Source organism: Saccopteryx bilineata, chromosome 3 (assembly GCF_036850765.1).
Source record: "Saccopteryx bilineata isolate mSacBil1 chromosome 3, mSacBil1_pri_phased_curated, whole genome shotgun sequence".
Lineage (NCBI taxonomy): Eukaryota > Metazoa > Chordata > Mammalia > Chiroptera > Emballonuridae > Saccopteryx > Saccopteryx bilineata.
Window position 1 is genome coordinate 211690889 of NC_089492.1, and position 5978 is coordinate 211696866.

The 5978-nt window shown below is 33.4% G+C and overlaps 1 non-coding gene across 1 annotated transcript; it reads right to left on the reverse strand.

Annotated features, from left to right (window-relative positions):
• Window positions 1-4573: 4573 nt before the first annotated feature.
• Window positions 4574-4649, reverse strand: TRNAA-UGC (transfer RNA alanine (anticodon UGC)). Its single transcript has one exon. It is a non-coding gene; the product is annotated as a tRNA-Ala (tRNA).
• Window positions 4650-5978: the final 1329 nt, after the last annotated feature.

Genomic DNA, 5978 nt, shown 5'->3' on the forward strand with positions numbered 1-5978 from the left:
TCATCTACTTTCTGATTTCAAAGTATATGCTTGTAACTTTTGACAATTAAGAGTCAATGTTTATTATAAGTTTTTCTAGGAAAAAAAAGTTTCCTTTAGTCCTAGTTTTCTCAGAATTTTGTTTGGATTTTAAATCATGAATGAGCATTGAATTTTATCAAATTCTTTTTCTTCATCTATTAAGAAAATAAGTATTTTCTCTTTTAATCTATAGCTGAAGTAATTATATTGATCAAGCCTCTAAACCAAACTTTCTGTACATTCCAGGTATAAACTAAACTTGGTCATGCTGAATTACTTGTTCTCATGCACTATTACATGCAATTTTCTAATACTTTGTTTAAGATTGTCAAGGTCATAATTATGAACAGAATTAGACTGCAATTTTTATTCTTTTACACTTGTCTTTTTTTAATTAAGTAGTATTAGCTTTATATAATAATTGGAGAATATTTCCTTTTATTCTACTTTTTAGAAAAATTTAAAGTTGAAAGAATCTGTCCTTTGAATATTTTGCAGAATTTGTACAACCTCCTGTGCCTAGTATTTTCTAGGTGAGATTTTCAACCACTAATTCAGATTGTTTTATAAATTATGATACTACTACTAGAATTCTCTATGTCAGATTTTGAAATTTATATTTTTTGTATTTATCTTTTGTTTATAGTTTTAAATTTATTAACATAAAATTATTCATATTTGTCTATTATTATTATTTTTTTTATTTATTTATTTTTTTTTACAGAGGCAGAGATAGACAGGGACAGACAGGAACGGAGAGAGATGAGAGGCATCAATCATCAGTTTCTCATTGCGCGTTGCGACTTCTTAGTTGTTCATTGATTGCTTTCTCACATGTGCCTTGACCATGGGCCTTCAGCAGACCGAGTAACCCCCTGCTGGAGCCAGCGACCTTGGGTCCAAGCTGGTGAGCTCTTTGCTCAAGCCAGATGAGCCCACGCTCAAGCTGGCGACCTTGGGGTCTCGAACCTGGGTCCTTCCGCATCCCAGTCCGACGCTCTATCCACTACGCCACCACCTGGTCAGGCCATATTTGTCTATTATTTTTAATTCTGCCATATCTTAAGCCTCTTTACATTATTAATGTTGATTGAATTATTTCACTTTTTAAATTTTGTCTTTGCCAGAGGATTTTGTATTCCATTAGTCTTCTAAAAGAACTAGCATTTGTATTTATTCATTCTTTATATATATTATATGATTATGTTTTCACACTAACTTCTGATCTTCATTATTTCTTTCAAATACATTTATTGGATTAATTCTATTGTTGTAGCCTAATTCAGGGCTTGGCAAATGTTTCTATAAAGGGCCAGATCATAAATGTTTTAGGCCTTGTAAGCCATACAGTCTCTGTTGCAACTACTCAATTTATGCTACTGTAGCAGAAAAGCAGCCATAGCAACATGTACATGAGCAGGTATACTTATGTTTCAATAAAACTTCATTTACAAAAACAGAGACAGGATGTGGCTCTTGGACCACATAGTTCATTGATGCTTAGTCTAACTTTTTGATTCTCAACATGTTGTCTGTAGACTTCTGAAGGGTCCTTGAGAACCTTTAAGGAGGTAAAGTCAACCATTTTCACAATAATGCTAGGATGTTATTTGACTTTTTCACTATGTTACCTTAACGGACAGTGCAAAAACAAAAATGTATAAAACTGCTGAGACCTTAACACATATCAAAGTTGTGGTCATTGTATTTTTCACCAATGTATTCTTGCTATGAAAATAAATGCCAATTTTGTTTAAGAATGTCTTTAATGGGACAGCAAAAATTGTTTTATTAAATTTTGATCCCTGGTTGCATCTTTTTAATATTCTGTCTGTTGAAGTATGATGTACACATAGAACATTTTAAAGTATGGTAAGTCTCTCAAGGAAAAGCATATTTGTATTTGGAGTTGCAAGCTCAACTAGCCATTTTCATCAGGGAACACCATATTAACTTTACAAAATAACTAGACAAATTATGGGTACTCAGCCTCTAGTATTTGGCACAATTTTTTAAAAAAGTGAATGAAATGAGCCTGAAAACAACTGAAAATATTTATTGCCAATGTCAAAATTTGAGCTTTCAAGTAAAATTGGAATTTAGCATTCTATCATTGAGTTTGACAGCTTGCCAACACTTAAAGTCTGTTCCAATGAAACCAGTGGTGATTTTAATAAGTATTTTTTGCTCTGATAAGGTAATAAAATTGCCAACATTTTGAAGATCTTTGTAACTTAGCGTACCAATATTTTATTGATTACTGATATATAATATTACAAAAATCATGCCTGGGTAAAAACTCCATTGAAAATGCCAGCATAACAGTAGATCTCAGTGCAACTAGCCACAAGAGATTCATTGATGTGGTTTCAGATTCCACATTGTAACTAACCTTTAAAAGATTATCACTAGTGGAGCTTTGGCATAGTATCAAAGAAAATTTTTCACAGTTATATAAAAAGGCTGTTAAAATACCCTCCTTTTCAAAGTAAGAACTGCATGATTCCATACATAGATGGGACATAAAAACGAGACTAAGAGACATGGACAACAGTGTGGTGGTTGGAAGGGGGCACAAAAAAACCAGATAGAAGGTGACGGAGCACAATCTGACTTTGGGCGATGGGTATGCAGCATAATTGAATGACAAGATAACCTGGAGATGTTTTCTTTGAACATATGTACCCTGATTTATTGATGTCACCCCATTAAAATTAATAAAAATTTATAATTAAAAAAATACCCTCCTTTTCTCGATACATCTGGATGAGGCAAAAAACTTATATATATATGTCAACCAAATTAATGTTTTATAATAGGTGAAATGCAGAAATAGATCTAAGAATCTAACTCTCCTCTGTTGTCAGACATTAAAGAGTTTTTCAATAATGTAAAACAATTTCAAGTTTCAACTAAATTCTTTAGTTGGGAAAATATTTTTGTTAAAATGTAAGTTATATATTTTGAGTTTATTATTTTTAAATGATTTCATAAATGTCTCAAAAATTTAATTCTAATTATATAAATATTAACAGCCAAAACTCACATAAATAACAGCTATTTTACTCATATATTAATTGGTTGAGATTAGTATAATGTATATTAGATATGCGTGTGTTATGGTTGTGGCTTAATAAATACAAATATTTAACTACTGAGAAAAAATAAAATAAAAGCTCTTTGGGTGTCTCGATAATTGTTAAGAGTATTACATAGAATTAACACTAAAATGTTTGAGAGTAAATGGTCTAGATTATTAAATTGTATACTTAGCTCATTACTGTTTATCCTTTATTCTTTTTTTAATATAACAATTTCAGGTTATAAATAGCCTTCACAATCTGTTTTCAACTGCTTCCCATAAGTTTTGGTGTACAATATTATCAACATCACTCAAGTATTGTGTGTAATAGTGATGTTTGTGTTGATCCATGAGTAAATTAGAAGAGTGGTATGTTTTTAATTTCCTAAAATGTGTAGATTTTAACTTATCATTGTTAATGACATCTAATTTAATTACACTCTGGAAAAAGAATATAATCTATATACAACAATATTTTGAAATGTGTTGTGACTTAATTTATATTTTAATATGTGGTTAAATGTATAAAGATCTCATATATAGTTGACTAAATATGTATTGTCTATTTCTAGGGTGGTTTCTATAGTTGCCCATTAATCATGTTTGCTCATGAAAAAGCTCAATTCTATTCTATCTTTACTGATGTAGTGTCTACTTAATAATTGAGAGACATATGTTAAAATATTTTACTGCAATAGAGATTTTGTCCATTTCTCCTTGTAACTCTATAAATTATTCCTTTTTATATTTTGAGTCTATTTTATTAGGTCAACACAAGCATGTTATACATTATTGGTAAATGGAAATTTTTATAATTATATAGATAATTCTATTACTCCCCAATAATGTTTATTTCTTGACTTAAAGTCTAGTTTTTATATTAATACAGCTACTCCACATTTATTATGGTTATGATTTGCCTACTTTTTATGCTTTTAATTTCAACATCTTTATATCTTTAAACTTTGGTGGTATACTTTGTAACAGTACATCAATGGATTTTATTTTTAATCAATATGGCAAACTCTGTCATTTAATTAGCACATTTAGTCTGTATTTATTATAAATAACGGTAATTTTAGATTGTTTCCACTACCTAGCCTCTTTTAATTTTTATTTCTTCTTTCTTGTAATTGATTTTTGTTCTTCTAATATTATATTTTCCCTTTTTTTTTTTTTTTTTTTTGTATTTTTCTGAAGCTGAAAACGGGGAGGCAGTCATACAGACTCCCACATGCGCCCGACCGGATCCACCCGGCATGCCCACCAGGGGGCGATGCTCTGCCCATCTTGGGGCATCCCTCTGCTGCAATCAGAGCCATTCTAGAACCTGAGGCAGAGGCCACAGAGCCATCCTCAGCGCCCGGGCAAACCTTGCTCCAGTGGAGCCTTGGCTGCGGGAGGGGAAGAGAGAGACAGAGAGGAAGGAGAGGGGGAGGGATGGAGAAGCAGATGGGCGCTTCTCCTGTGTGCCCTGGCCGGAAATCGAACCCGGGACTCCTGCACGCAAGGCTGACGCTCTACCACTGAGCCAACCAGCCAGGGCCTTCCCTTTTTTTAGTTTAAAAATTATATATGTTACTTCCATAATTTAAAGGTTGCTCTTGAAATCTTTACCATGTATAATAACTTAATGTATTATAAATTTAATAATGTCTTATCCTGAATAATATAAAAATTTTAGAACTTTTACCCTGACCCCACTCTTCACTAACATGCTAGCGATGTCCAGTATTTTAGCCGTCTTTTTAAACTCCATAAATTAAATATTATTTTTAAATTAATTTATACAGACAACATTCATTAAAAATTATCTATGAGTTTAATAAGTTATTTATTTACATCTTTTCTTACATTGTGGCCATCCCTCCTGGGCTAATTTTTATTCTACCTGAAGCATATTATTTGGAAGTTCCTTTAATAAAGATTTGCAGGCCCTGGCCGGTTGGCTCAATGGTAGAGCGTCGGCCTGGCGTGCGGAAGTCCTGGGTTCGATTCCCGGCCAGGGCACACAGGAGAGGCGCCCATCTGCTTCTCCACCCCTCCCCCTCTCCTTCCTCTCTGTCTCTCTCTTCCCCTCCTGCAGCCGAAGCTCCACTGGAGCAAAAGATGGCCTGGGCACTGGAGATGGCTCCTTGGCCTCTGCCCCAGGCGCTGGAGTGGCTCTGATTGTGACAGAGCGACGCCCCTGATGGGCAGAGCATCGCCCCCTGGTGGGCGTGCCGGGTGGATCCCGGTCGGGCGCATGCCGGAGTCTGTCTGACTGCCTCCCATTTCTAGCTTCAGAAAAATACAAAAAAAAAAAAGATTTGCAAATGATAAAAATGACAATAAACATGTTTTGTTCATTCTAAAAGCTTTTTATATTCTCATTTTTTGAAAGATAATTTGTAGATAAACAATTCTCAGTGTATAGCTATTTTCTTCAAGTATTTATCTTTTTTCTTGCTTTTGTGATGTCTGCCATTGTTGATGCAAAATCTGCTTTCAGTAAGATTGTCATTCTTCTGCAAGTGATCTCTTCTCACTGGCTGCTATTAAGATTTTTCTTTTTGTCTCCAATAACTGCTGAGTCACTAAAATATGTCTAGATATGAATACCTTCTTATTCTGCAGCCTGATAAAATTGTGCTCACTCTATCTGTAGATTTATCTCTTTTATCAGTTCCAAGAAATTCTGAGATGTTAACTCTATTACAACTCCTTCATTCCGTCTCTTTTCTCTTTATAGTTCCTACTAGATGTTTGTTAAAACTTTTCATTCCCATGTCTCTTAACCTCTTTTATATATCATCCATTTGTCTCTCTGGATGACATTTGTAATAATCTCTTTATATTTACATTTTAGTTTACTAATTCTCTTATTATCAGTATC